The sequence below is a fragment of the Struthio camelus genome, chromosome 2, assembly GCF_040807025.1.
Source record: "Struthio camelus isolate bStrCam1 chromosome 2, bStrCam1.hap1, whole genome shotgun sequence".
Taxonomy (NCBI): Eukaryota; Metazoa; Chordata; class Aves; order Struthioniformes; family Struthionidae; genus Struthio; species Struthio camelus.
The window spans coordinates 86,599,677-86,613,582 of record NC_090943.1 but is presented as its reverse complement, the minus strand read 5'-3'; positions in this window follow the sequence as shown (position 1 = coordinate 86,613,582).

The window sequence follows — 13,906 nt, the reverse complement described above, 5'->3', positions numbered from 1 at the left end:
CTTTCCTGTCCTGGGACCACAAGTGCCAGATGCAGTTGACTGGAGACCTGCTGTTTAGAGGGGCTCAGCAGTCAGAAAAGCCAAATTTTCCTCTGGTATATGCTCCAGTTCTTCCTCACCCCACTGACTGGGCTGGCTATCTAGTATGGATCAGGGTAAAAATGTTGGGGGTCTTACTGCACTGTTGGGAGCTTAAATGGGATGCGTGAGAATGTACATAGCATCTGTAGTGTACCTATATGAGTATTTGCTCTGAAAAGCTGTAGAAAAAACATTGTTAAGAGTCAGTTCAGTACAATGTGTTTAACCATTAGCTTAACTTGAGTTTAACAGGATTTTAGTCTGTGCCTAAAAAGTATGTAGAACTGAAAAGTATGTATAACTGATATTGAAGAAACAAATCTATCCCAAAGGTGAATTGGCTTTTGAAATGAAATCTTTGTTTCAGAGAGAGACAGATCATATCACTAGAAGATCTTATCTACATTATAATATTCTGAAATTCTCTTGAGGAAAGCAGTATCCCGCAAAATGAACAGAAAATTAAATCTTACTAGCAGTGAAACACATGATTTAATTACAGAAATGTTGATAGAAAGGCATAAATCTATTGCAACAACAAAGTAATTTTGCTCTCTTCTGAGGTAAGCACCTTGAAGCACAAATGGCCATGAGGGCATTGTGGTGTAAGACTACATGAAAAAGGAATAAAGTTACTTTCCTGTGTTTGACTGACCTGTGGCTAAAATACTCGACTCATGTTTGCATGGCACTGCTTGCCCATACAATGCTCACAGAACCCTGTTGTATCAGGAATGTTCTGAATGGAATAATTCATTAAAGCATAACAAGATACTCAAAGCATCTCAAAGCATAGAGTGCAGTACAATAGTACAATCTTTTTTTTTTTTTAAAACATTTTAGAGATAAGTTTTCCCCTATGAGCTGTAATAGGTATCCAATTAAGTAGGTTGCTAATCTGTAACCAGAATCTGTTAAAGAGAGACCATGAGGAAACTCATTTAATAAGCAGTATAACCTGCAAGTTTTAACTAAACAGTATATTTTCATGTCTGCCAGAATTCAGTTTTACTGATAACTGGTTGTAACTTTCATGTAACTCTGTGGATCAAAACTAACTTTCCAAAAGACAGATGTTATCAGTACTGAGCTGTGCACTCCATGCTTATACTAACAAGTGAGATTTCAGCTGTAAGAATACTATTAGAAATCACCGCTTTCATTTTTCAAAGGTAGAAAGGAGCTTTGTACTGCACTGAGTAATGTCCAGCTTCAGGGGAAGTTTGTTAGAGATAGTGGAGTTCCCTTCATGGCCAATTATACCTTCACTACCCAAACTCAACCTTAAAATGCCTAGTAGCTGGAGACTTTTGCTTTCATGTTCATATCTGTTCTGGACACTGATTTTTGCTACTTTTAGTAGACTTCCTGCTCATGGATATAACTAATTTCGTTATCTAAATGAGCCCTAAATACAGAATTTCACTGAACTATATTTAATACTACACTGTGATGGAAGAAATTTAATTTATACGCTACTTTTATAACAACATTACTGTAAGAATATCTATACCCTTTTAAAGTTATGAAGAACTAAGCTGGAAAGCATTTAATGACATACTCCTGGCAAATAAGGAGAGTTTTCTTGTCTGACTCATTGTTATTTGGTCATAACTAATAGCAACTATTTAAATACTGTATTCAAAAATTAAATTTTTTTTGATTGATAAATGAGCAAGAGTATGGCAATATAGTCCTGTAAAGCGTTGCATTGGTCCAAATACCATTTGGAACTCTGGAATAGTCCACCTTTGAAAGCGACAGAAGTCCACTCAAAATTTTATGCAGGGCAAACTGTCAGAAAGTACACTAGCATTAAAAAGCAAACAGTCATGAACTGGTAAAGCAACAAACCAGAAAGAGACTTAACTAATCTTCCTATCTCCAACTGCCTGTAATTCTGCACCAGAGATCACTGTGCACCTGAAGAACACCCTCACTATTTTTTTCACAATTTCCCAGTCTGGTGAATAAACAAACCTAGTATATGGTGTAGCCAGATGAAGACTCAGAGGCTTTAGATCATGGTTTTCACTGTTCTCTCTATTGAGAGAGAACAAGCATTACATTTGTTTTGCTACAAGTTTTCCCGTTTCAGCTATGCTGCTGGGAGTAATTCTGAGAACCTTGATATATGCTGCTTACAGGAGAACACAGAATCTGCCACACTTGAAAAGATCGCTAGTCCATCAAGCTTAGTATGTTTTTGGAAATACTGAATAACCTGATGCTTCAAAACACTGGGGGGAGGCAGGAGGGCAGGATGGAGAGGAGAGCCCAGTGCATTTTCTGTAGTAGGAAAAAGTCCAGCGTGACAGGCGGGGTGATCATCAGCTTACATTTTCAACTATGAAATTTCATTTTCACTTGTTTAGCGATCACAAAAATCAATGTTACTACAAACCATACAACTATTCATTTCTTTTATAAATCTATCCACACTTCTGCTTTCAGCTTTACAACCTTCTGTGACAGTTCATTGCAAACACTGAGTACCCACCCTGTGAAGAAATAGTTCATTTCACTTGATCTAAGTTTACCTGCCTTTCGTTTACTCTAGTGATCCCTAATTCTTGGAGGTAGCTTTGTGAAGACCTTTTTAGCTTTTTAGAAAATTCGGGCTTAAGCATATACTAAAAAGGTGCTTGAAACACAGATGCTTTCTTAAGTTCCTTTTTCTTTAAGACTCAATAAAAATACTTAAAATTGACTTCAGTTTTACTGCTGTCCTGAATGAAGATGGACTTCAAGCACACACTTACATGTGTCAAGGGTTTAGATATTAATAGCCATATCTTTTCTGTTCTCTTCAGATAAGAAAAATCAAAGAGGTGACCCAGTTCCAAACTGAGATATCCAAATAAAATGTAGCTATTGGCAAGGTATAGCAGGCAATCAGAAGTCTGACACTATAGTCCTCCTCCTCCAGGAAAATGAATATTTAGCCAGGTAATTGATGAGTTACTCTGTGTTCATAGCAGTAGACTGCACTCAGATTCAGCAACATCAATCAGAAAGCATTACAATAGCAGATCTACTGCATAACCCAAGATGTGGAACTTCTCTTGGTAATTTCAAGTCCATTGCTTCTGTTTGATTTTTAGCAGGTCTTTTATCCTTAAAAGTTGCATGTACTGCAGATGCTTTCATTTCTTTGAGTTTTCTGATGCTGAATTACCTTCATATCACATTTTTTCAGCTTGTTGACAATTTTAGCTTATTCTTCCTTGAGTTTTTATTCGGTTATACCATATGCTAATAGAAAAGCTGTCTTCTTTATCAGAAATCTCCTTCAAACACACATTCAGGGAGAGTCTTCAACCATTTTTTCACCCATTTCGTTGGGAAAAGGTGTAGCTGCCTACTCAGGGTGTAGTGGTCACTAGTTCAGCAGGCAACTATGTTCACATTTTTTGCACTAATCTGATCTCCCATGCAGCTATACATATATATATTAGTGTCTTCTGAAATCTCATAAATTGATGTCCAGATGAGAGACAACCATTCATTCTCAAAACTGTTGCTGTCAAAACCAATGCCTGTCAATCATTCTTCAGCTCACAGAGAGATATTCTGACTGCTTGCATAGGTGAGGAGAATATCCTCAAAGATGGACCCTCCTAGTGCCCGTTGCCTGTTTGCGGATATACATCTATACTGTAAACTTTCTGTTGGCACACAATACTGGCCTACCTATATATGGAAAGGATTCCCATTGTTGACATCCTCTGAGAGGAAGACAGGATCATGAAGAGGCGCGGATGAGCTCAGAATCTAAAAAGAGAGAATTCATCCCCTGGAAGTAAAGTGGAAACTGCAGTGATTCTGACTTCAATAGAATATTCATGAAATATTTCAAAATAATTTCAAAACCGTTGAACAGGGAAGCTGAAAGCTGGCTAAAAGAGCACAAACAGAAAAACAAACTACAGGACATAATACATTGGGAAGACATCCAGAGTTTCTACAGGGGACTGAAGTTTCAGTGGCCTTATTTTATAACTTTGATAATATTTTAAAAGAGAGGTAAACTCTACACAGAACTGCAGAAAACATTCAGGACAAGGCTATAATACTATGGAATTCAGAAAGATCAGAAAATGGAGACAAAACAGTATTCAGCTTGGAGGAAAGACCAACCAAATATGCTTTTGGAAATGCAGTATAATCAAACACACTTATGAAATAGACACAAGTACTTATTTTGAGAATTGGGTTCACCAAAAGGTAAATTGAAGTAAACAGTTTATCTAGTTCTAATTTGGACAGTATAGACTTTATTTACTTATCCCTGCCTAAAACACCATTCATGTTAACCCATTTTCTAAATCTGTGAAAATAAGACAGATGGGTGAACAGTCCGTGATAACAGACAGTAAACTATATATTTGTTTAAATATGATATAGCAGTAAAAATAGCCCGATACAAGTATGAATACTGAACACAAATACAACATATCATTACGCTCAGAGATGGTGTTCCTGTATGGCTCTTCTTACAGCATTGGAGATCTTTTATTGTATTACAAGCATAAGACTATTAAGAAGATATAGACACTTGGCAAGGTTAGAAGAAAATAAAACATTGTAGGGAGCAAAAAGGGCTGAATTATGAAGAAAGAATGAAAGCTCTAAGCACTCTGAGCATAATCTGTGTGCAACACCAATACAGCGCCAGCAGTTTCTGTGAAGCCCTTTAAACACCTGTTGTGCTTCTGCAATGTACATATTTCTCAGCTAACAGAAGGATAAGGAAGCAGACAAACATTCAAAAAAAAATGGCTCCATAATTAAGAACAATGATAGGGCACTCAGAAGACCCCATTTTAATTTCAAGTGCTCTTATGAACTTCCTGTTTTACTTAGACAAATCACATACTCCCATCTGTACTGCGCTTGTAAAGGTGCTTTCTTTCTTTTTTTATTTACATTGTAAATTATTTGTAGCAAAAAACATCTCTTACTACATTTATATGTCTACGGTACTACATTCATGACATGACTTCTGTGAAATTAATGCTTACTGACAGAGGAATTATTTATGGTTTTGTAATCAGTACGAGTAGGAAAAATGAACTAAATTAAGATGGCAAAATGTAGACTGAATATGAGAAATAAATTGCTGCTAATGAGAATGATGAAAAAGACTTCACTGTGCACTGAGATCTAAACTGTAGCAATGCTCTGAAATGCACAGTGGATGCCAGGTCTGTATACAGGATGGCCTTGGTGACCAGCATGTCTTCCCTAAATTTCAGTTACAAGATGCGTCTGTACAGTAGTTGCATCCCTTTAACTAAAGTGGAAGAGGTCTTGCGTTATCCCGTTAGGAAGGTTACTACAGCCATTAAAGATTTTTTTTTTCTTTTTAATAAAACATGGAAAGTAAATTAGAACTGGCTGAGAACAGAATTGCAATAGGTCATTCTTTTCAGTTTGAGTACATCTCCAAATTTCCACAGACAGGACTGGAAAGCACACAGATTCAAATAAAACTCAGCTGTTAGTTTTTATCCCTGTTCTTCTTACCTACTTACATCCTTTTCCCAGCTTCTTCTCAGCCTAAATAAATCAAAGCATTCTTTCTTGTCTCATCTACTCCTTTGGCTATATCTCAATAATTTTTCTCTGATTCCCACTAAACCTTTAGGTGATAAGCTGCTTACCGTGAGGCTCACAAAAAACTCATTTCATAGTGCTGTGGCCAGCTATTCCACTTAAAATATGCACTCTTTGGGGCTTCCCTAAGTTAGGGAATCATTCCCTGTTTTAATCGCTTTTTACGGCCTGCAAGGTTAGAAGACAGCAAATGCTATAACCTAGTGCTCAGTGACAGACTAGCTTAAATCCAGCAAAAGTGGAAGACTGAAGGAAAGAAGGAGAACAACAGTCTCATTCACGCTGAAGTTCAAGACAAATTAACTATGGCTAGGTTTATGAAGCCTCCATGCACCAAGAAGCCTGGAAAAAATGTCAATCTTTTGTCTATATGCCCCTGTGGTCTGAAATACCTGAAAATGAAATGAAAGCACCTGAGACAAGAGTGCTGAACACTGGTTAAAGGACTATAAACAGAAGGTAATACAAAGCAATTGCACACGACCTGACAAGGACTAGCTCCAAAAGGCTACTTCAGAAATCAATGCATAATATGATACTGCTGTCAATTGCTACAGAAAGTCACTATCTTATAAACTTTTAGGATTCTACAGAGTGAAAAGGGTTTGAAAAAACTATTGAAACAGAAGACGACACCAAGTGGAATTTGTTTGGTGCAATGCACAACATTGATCTGGACAATCCTTCTATAAACTTTCATGGAAAGTTCAACGTAAGTTCCCCAACATTTGTCTTTTAAAAGCAAAGCTCATAAGCCCTGATGATCTCTCTATTTCTTCTCCCGCTTTTAGTTTTCTTCTGTAATTAATCCAATGATATCCCTTTCCCAAGTGTGACACAAAACAAAAGAAACTAGACCACAAAGAAAATTAAGATTAATAATCATCCATTAAGTGTTTTGCTTGTTAGCAATAAGCTTTATTTTTCCATTAGGTCAGATATAAAGAGAGTCCTGCGGTGACATATAGTTTTGTTTCATCAGGCCCACAACTGTGAAAAGCCCTGTTTACTTGGTGCCAATGTCTATTTACTTTTACAGGACTTCTCTCACTTGGGCAAGGTGAGAAGGCTTCGATCTCTTTTTATGTTACATATTCAGCCATCAGGAAGAAGTTTCATTTGGCTGAAGTTTTTCCAGAGTCACTGGAGAGATTTGGTTGCCCGGTTTCTATTAGAATTAAATCTAGACAGTTTTGAAAGTCACAGCCTAGCAACAAAAACAAAGAGCTGTTGATGCACGAAGGCGCTTGTAAGAACGAGCCATATGTCATCTCTGTAGGATGCCCTAAAATTCACCAAGCATCATGGTTTCTACTGTATTATATTACACAAATGAAAGTTCAGACTGCATGTTTGTTTGTTAAAACTAAGCTTCACTGAATCCAGATGATCTCTGTCCAGAGACCTTTACAATCATTGGGGTTATTCAAGCTGAAACAATTTTCATTCAGCAGCTTCTTTGGCTCCAGAGCTCCCTCTCTCTACCACATGAAGTACAAAATACTAAAAATCAACAGATTTAAACACGTTTTTGAACAGAGCACTACCGCAAAGCAAAGCATATGCATCATGCACATTTTGTTATGAACTTTACTCATTCATATATAGGTATAATCTTGCTCTGCGTATTTATTCAACATGAGTGGAGTGAAGGAAAAGTATTATTTCCGAAACTGAAGCCCCAGATATAGCACTCATGAGCACTCATAGCACCCATAGCACTCTGGAGCACTCATTCCCATTCAAGCAAAGTGTACCTGAGGTGAAAGGCAACATTAAATTTTATTATTTGTGAACTCAGTCTCCTCATATAGGCAAGAAAAAGACAAAAGAAAAAAGCTAAAAGAAGGGGAGGACCCTCCCCCAAAAAGAGAGTCCCCCCCAAAAAACAGACCAAAAAGAAAAAAGAGCAAGATTCTGATCTTATTTGCAATCTAAAAGCAAAGCAATAAAGATAACAAAACAAGCCTATGCAATCATTGCTGTGATTTAGGGACTGTTCTTTAGTCCCAGAGAGATATTGTGAAGCTAATACTAGATATATCTTTTGTTTGCAATTCTTAAGCTAACTACATTATAAAATTCCACCGTTTTGCTAAAAATTCTGATTTTACTGATTCCTTATCCCCATAAATATATTTTCCCCTATAAATTCCAGCTAGGGAATATATAACATATAATTTCCCTAGCTGCTCCTCCAGCTATCTCTAAGTTTCTCTACATTTTAAGTTTCACAATTAATGATCAACATACCTAGGTAGACAAGATTAGGAAGGTGATTTGCCTTTGGGTAAGTTATATTCCATAACTCTTTATTATGTATTTTCTATCCCTGAAGCAGCTGTCACTGACTACTCCCAGAAACAGCACATTGAATTAACAGACCTGTGGTTTGACCTGTAATGGCAATATTTCAATTGTCCTTTCCTGCCATGAGCAAAAGCGTTTAATCAATATGGATGTAAATTATCCTAACTGTTTGAAAATTAAGACATATTGTACAAGTTGCACACAGTAGGAAAATTCTAATATGATTTTGGCAGATGTTAGCTCAAGAATAAAGGTGGGAATGTTTAAAAATCAACACTTTCTGAGCCGTCTCTTTTGAAGAAAAATCCTGTTGTGCTACCCATCCCACTCTACCAGGATCATGATCTCTTCTGGTCCCAACATTATCCTCTTCTGGACCTCACTCATGGTGGCCTGGAAAAATCCCAGGAGCTAGAAACAGTGTGGAAGTAGTCGTGAGATGGCAGAACGAATAGTTCTCCTAAAGATCAGGAGTGCATTTCTGCTCTTCTGAAGGGGTTCATTAACACTGAAACACGAACACTCATTGTACAATCTTAAAAACTTTAATAACCTTGTTAAGATTACCAAAATAAAAGGAAATTTCATGATGGCTGCAAACATAAGTAACTTCAGCAGAATCAAATCAACTAAAATACACTTGTCACAGTTTCTTCAAAAAATGTGTTATATTTGACTGCATGAGATGAAAGTAGCTGGTGGTGTCGTTCTACCACTCATCACATTTTCAAAATTACTTCTTGCATGATGTTAGTAGAGACATATTAAAACAAAGCAAACAAATAAACAAAAAAAAAAAAAGAGGAACAAGCACCTGTGTAAGATGTTAACGAAGGAGGGCTTGCCCAGTTTATTCAGATTAAGAAGGTTGCTTTTATTCTCTCATTTGAGTTCACTTATCTAAAGGTATCTAAGCGGGGCACTCACACTTTAAGTTGAACTGTACTGAAACAACAAGAAGCTCCAAAGTTATACAATGTTTTACTAAGAAATCTAAGAATACTGTTTTGTGTAGGCACTTCTTCAGGGCATTGGTAAAGCTGTGGCAGTAATTTGACTGAACTTGCGATGAACAGTGGAAGCTCTAATTTAAAATAAGCTGCAGGAATGTCAGCAGTGGTTTCTTAGTTGACGACCATGGAGTGCAACTGACAATAAATATTAGTATATTTGTCTACTCCGCACAACTTCAGCTTAACCCTCCCTCCTCTTTTTTTTTTTTTTTTTTCCTGCTGTGGGCTTGATCACTTTTCTTCCTAGAAGTAATATTTCAGTTGCTGATTTTTATAGTGGTATGTTCCTGTCTTAATAGAGTTTCAGCATAGAGATGGAGCAAGGAAAGAAATTGAGATGTTACATTTGCTAGATCCCTTGTGTCTCATTATCTAGAATTATATGTTTCATTCTGTTGACCTTACACCTTAATCATGTTTTCATTATTTTCAAGCAGCTTGTTTCTGTGATATGCATGGGGCGTAGAAGAAGATTCTTGTCTTAATACCACTGCACTCCTCCTCTTCACGTTTTTCCTAGAAGGTGAAACTGCATACTTTATGTAACACTTACAGGGCTTGGGAGGTTCAGTTGAAGAAAGAAAAAAAAAATCAGTTTACCTCCACAAACTGAACATCTGACTCTGGCTAAAGGGAAAATAGACAATTTGGTTTTATGCTGTAAATACACGTAAAGCAGGTGTCCGAGTTCTTGTATGAAAGCCACCTATCACCCAATAACTTGAGAGGTGATATAACCCTAAAACCAGGTGTGCTCTACGATATCTGAGGATGCAAAGAACAGAGATTTAAAAAAATACAAATGATAGCTTTGAAAGAGGACTGTTTCACACACGTTATTATGCTTGAGTGACATTTCCAGTTAAAAATGGAGCAAAGCCTGCAGCTGTAGGAGTACAGAGACATCTAAGCCAACTATATCTGAATATGCCATAAGCTGAAGCAATAACTTCCAGCTCTGGAGTGCCGCAGTTTGATTGAGAGTGAAGCAAAACAAATCAACCAAAGTTGTCTCAAAACATAAGGGAGAAGAGAGCTGTTGACAAATCTCCTGTGCTTTAAAGGATAATGTTTTGTTCTCGATACTACGTGCAGTTTTCCAACTTCTAGGCAATAAGATGTGCTAGCACAGCTGCTGCAGACGTCAACAAGGAGTGGCATAAAATGCAGCTAGTGAAGAAATTCAAGGCTAGCGGAAGCAGCTAGTGGAGGAGAGGGCAGTATATGGTCCTCCACAGGAGGGACGAGTGAGGCAGCACAAGAAGTTTGGCTAGGGAGGAGGCCTGGCAAATGGGAGGAGCAGCGCAACTATGAGAGTGACAAATAACTGACAGAACCAAGTCTCACCAACCCAAGAGCAGCTTAAACCAGCCCTGCTGATACCATGAGGACTTCACTAAAACAAAACAAAAAGAACCAGCTTGCTTCACAGTTGCCTCACCAAAGCAAAAGCCCGCAACAAAATGTAGTGGCAAAATGTAGTTATTGTTATTCTGTTTATCTATCGTGTTAAAGTTTTCTTTTCTTCATTAAATGAAAGTAGTTTAGGTCATTTAATTCACACTTATGAATGAGGGAAAAAATATTAGTCTTATTAAGCCTCAGAAAGATTGGATTCATTTTCCTGGGTTAATGGATGTTCTGAGCTGATGTTCTAATAGCAACCTGCTTAACTTCAAACCCAGCCCTTGTTGCTGCCCATGTAGGCCTCACAGAAGGATTACACAATGGCAGAGTTCTGCTAATAGCTAAAAATAATAGCTAATAATACACTGTGTTAGGTACAAATGGCCACAGGAAAAAAAAAATACTACAGCTGTTGCATCTTATTTTAATTTTTAAAAAGCCAAATGTTCTGGAAGGAGTTCTATATTGTCCAAGAAGAGGTGCCTTTTGCCTTTTCATCAGCACCGTTTGCAGAACCAGGAGCTTTTTTGTACTGTGCAGTGCAGCAGCATCCTGAGATACCTCAGCCGGGACCACACTAGCTCTGGAGTCTGCGGCAGTCTGAAGCTACATCTGTGTGGCATTGAGAAATGGTACCAGTTAGCTGGGATGCAGCATCTCAGTGAGGCAACTATTCATTTTCCTAGATGAAATTTAGCGTCTATTTGACACTGCACTGTTCCAGGACAGCACACCTACTTTTCTATGCTAGCGTAGGTAATTTTAACATTATACTGTACTGTAGATGTTTTCTTTCCATTAAAGTTATCATATCTTATGCCAACATCAGCAAACAGCATGGAACAGCAAAAGCAAGGCAGCTCGTGCCGAGGCCACAGTGTTTGCACCAGATATATGACAGGTAGTATTACTCCACAGCCCTAGCTAGGTCCTGTGGACCCAGTGTTGACTATCAAACTGGGTGGATGAAGTATGCTCCTCGAGCACATCTGTTTTGGCTTCATCTGAAAGGAGTTCAGTTCAACAGCTTCAACACCTCTCCGTGATGTGAGCCAAAATGCGGTGGGATGGGACAAACAAGAGATTCGCTTTCAAAGCACACTTGCAGTAAGACTTACAATTCTGACATGGTTGCACCTTTACATCCTCGGGCAACACAGATGCATCTTTACATACTAGGCCCCTGCTGGGTTATTCTCTCAAGTTAGATGTGTATTTGTAGATAGCTCAGCAAGCATTCTTTCTATTACTTTGAGCAATACTACCTATTTGGAAAATAAAGTTGCATGATTAATTTCACTTTATGCTGTGAAGAGCTGAGGATTTATCTGTACGTGTCTGAAAAAAAAAACACTTTTAAATAATGTCAAACAAAAAAAGTTCTACAGTTCTGGATTTTAAGTCCAATAAAATGTAGTGGCATTCAATCCCATCAATGAATACAGGCTCATTAATACAACAATGAGGCTTCTATGGTGAGAGATGTTAAAATAATTTGTCTTTCTTCAGGTATAGTACTACCCCTGACCTTGACTTCATCTTAAAAGCCAGTAAAACAAGGCTGAGTTACTGAAAAATTTTCTGTCATATGGTATGAAGTGAATGAGACCCTTAAAATTCTAACAGAGAAAAATCTCTTATTGATCTGATTTTTTCAGTTGTCCCAGTTTTATTTCTCTTTTTATTCCTATTGAGGAAGCCATCGTGTCTGAGATATTTTCATCATCTTCTGCATTTTTACAGCCTTCATAAATCCTATTTGTCTCAAAATGAAACAGTCAAGAAAATGTTTACCCAGCACATCGTTATATCATGCAATGCATGATGCTCTTCGTGTGATATTTATTTTCCATTGTCTACTTTACCACAATTGGTTCATCTAGACATGTTCTGATATTACTACTTCATGCTTTATCACAGCTCAGACTAAAAAAGAGAGGATAAAGTGGTTTTAAGATAAGAGTCTGGAGTTTTCTGGAACATTAATTAAAAATGAATATATTCTAACAAAACATTTTCGAAATGTTATGAGAATCAGAACTTTTAAACCCTTTCTTCTAGTTAATTTTACCAAACTATAAAAAGCACTGGAACAGATTGCTTTTGAGAGAAAATGAAATTTCCGTCAGGGATCACCTCTGAGAACTGGGTAGGTAAACATTTCTCAGGAGTAACATTGGTTTTCTTGAGACCACTTAGTGTCAGAGGGAGAGAGTAGACAATTTCTTAAGGTCTCAGACTTAATACTTCAGAGGAAGAGATGTTTATATGTGACACAAGTAGTTTATTGGTCTTATGCTAGAACCTGGCCTGAAGGAAAATTTCACATATACACATTCACAGCCACAGTAACTGTTTTCAGATTCAGTAAGTAAAAAGGAGCTTTAAATATCATGTCGAGACAACAGAAAAGAAGGTGCCACACTGTTTTATGTGTGTGCTTAAACAGAAAGTTAATTTAAACAGAAAGAAAATACATGAAAAAGGCACCCTCTCAAAGTACACTTCCATCCAGTATATGAAGGAGCCCTTTGGGAGCAATTACTTCAGCACTCACTCCTAAGTGCATGGGACTCCAGTGGAAGGCTTCAAGGACAGATCAACACTAGCTTTAGCTAAACACCGTGACAGACAAAAGAGGCTTAGAGATTCTCTTGCTTTGAATTAAAATACCAACTATCACTAAACAGAAAATACAGCTATGCAAACAAAATGTGAAGGGAAGCATTATTTCTTGGTCCTTGGCCTTTATCAAGGAAAAAAAAAAATTGAACAAGCAAGACTGAAAGCTGAGAACAGAAACATATTAGGTAGCTACTTAACAAAAGATGGTGAAATTAAGTTAGATGAAAAAAATATTTTGAAAACATGATTTGACTAGAAAATTTTAAGAGTTCCTCAACAGTTAGTCTATTGGGTATATCTTAGAGTCAGCTCCTTGCTACAGATAGAAATCAATTCCTCCCAATTCTCCTTGTAGGTTTATGTGCAGAATTATCTGACAATGAAAATCCATAACGTATGGATGAGTTCAGAAGCTGCACAGAGTAATGCCTACAGAACTTGGTTTAGACATTAAACAATAAAAATAATTACAAAAATCCTTGAAGTGATACATATTAGATTATATCATATAAAGTAGGAGAATATTATAAAGCTGCCTGTTTTCTCTGTCTAGAAAAGGATGCTTCCTCCCAACCCCATAGGCCCACATCCCAGATAAATAACAAGCTGTACATGTACATTTTTGACCTCAAACCCAATCAGCACAGCAAGTGTCTTTAGCCCAACTTTGTATTGCACTGACCCACACTCAGTGAAGTTAGTTCAGTATGAGCACATCAGTCTACCTAAACCCAGTTGCTGGACTGGAATTTCAATATGTTAAATCAAACTCACGTTTGATTCACAGAAATATCCTAATGTTGAGAGAGTTTTTACAAATTTTCACACATACACACGTTCTGTTTTTAGGG